Source organism: Egretta garzetta, unplaced genomic scaffold, assembly GCF_000687185.1.
Source record: "Egretta garzetta isolate BGI_Z169 unplaced genomic scaffold, ASM68718v1 scaffold277, whole genome shotgun sequence".
Taxonomy (NCBI): domain Eukaryota; kingdom Metazoa; phylum Chordata; class Aves; order Pelecaniformes; family Ardeidae; genus Egretta; species Egretta garzetta.
The window spans coordinates 528,180-529,782 of NW_009260271.1; positions in this window are offsets into that span (position 1 = coordinate 528,180).

The window sequence follows — 1,603 nt, forward strand, 5'->3', positions numbered from 1 at the left end:
AACAATTCCTTCCCCTTGGGGCTGTCAGGGGCTGGAAGGGGCTGCCCAGGGAAGGGGTCGAGTCCCCACCCCTGGGGGGATTTAAAAGAAGGGTAGATGCTGCTCAGGGCCAGGGTTTGGGGGTGGGATGGCAGGGTTAGCAGAACAGTTGGGCTGGGGGAACTTAAAGGTCTTTTCCAACCTAGGCGACTTTATGATTCCTGTTCCCATGGGAACAGAGTGGCTCCCATGACTGCCTGGTTTGAAGGTGACCAGCAGCTCTCCCCACTGCTCCTCTGCCACCACCCCAAGATCACTCCAGGACTTCACTAGGTTATGGGCAGCATTATAACCCTTTTGAAAAGGTGCCTGGCCACCACATACAAGGTTCCATGAAATGGGCTGGGTGCACGCCCTTTCTCACACCTAAGAGTGCAGGGCTCTGTAGAACAGTGTTGAGTTGGAGTCAGCTTCTCTCAGCGACGCTGGCATGTGGCCTCACAACTGATCCCACACAGGCAGGCATAGCAGCAGCAAGGACGCACTCAGCTTTCACCACTGCAGCCTTTGTGGAAATGATGAGCTCTAATTAACTTAGGAGCAGACAAACACACTCTTTGAACAAAGCAAAATGCAAGGTCTGTGCTGTGCCAAGAAGGGGCCATGCAAGTCATGTACGTGCATTAGCTTTGCACAATGTCCAGGTGGTGAAAAAGCCAGCGAGCTCCTGCTCGTGCCCTCAGCAAGCTGCTGGGTCAGGGCGGCTGGGGGGCTGCTACCCCCTGTGTCACAATAAGCACTCGAGTTAGGGGGTTGTGCAGGCACAGCAGCACCCTGCGCTGCTTCCAGTGTGCTCTATAACCTACCCACTGTAAAACAAGAACATAAAACATTTTATGATTAGAGAATGCTGCTGAAAATTAATTAATGAATGCCCACTGAATTCTCTCCACACAAGGAGAGAATACAATTTCTGACTCTGTGTCTGAAAGTCTTTTAACTGCACTGATCAGCCCGGATCTCAAGTATATTTGACATAAAATTGAAAGATTTATTGGAAAAGCAAACTTTATTTTTTGCTTTCCTTGTGAAGATGGAGTCAGTGTGAACACATGGATTCTTTTGTAGTGATTGACAGTGTAAATGCTAACATTTTGTACTTCCAGTTCAACCTGTTGAAAGTTTATGGATACTTGATCACGTGACCTCTTCCAGGTCTTACACCATCTATTGAAATTAACCCCTTGCTCATATTCTGCTGTGTGAAGTGAGTCAAACTACAGGGATTTTGTGAACACTTTTCTGAACGTCTGTGCAACAGCGTGCGGATCCTCCACACCCTGAAGTGCAAAAAGCACAGAATGAAAATGATGTTAAAGCTATCGAAAGGCCCCAGAGCTCACGGGTTTTTGTTTGGGTATTTCTGGGTCTGGCTGATGGGATTCAGAAGTGCCTGAAGACAAAGATGTTCTCCTAAACCCCAGAGTTCAGGCCACTGCAGGCAGCCCCAGGCATTACAGGTTCCCCATCCTACTTTTGAGATTCTCAGCACTGGCTTAGAAGTACGTGCAAGTTCAGCCCATCCCAGCTTCTGTGTCCCAATGACCGCCGCTGTGAACAGCCC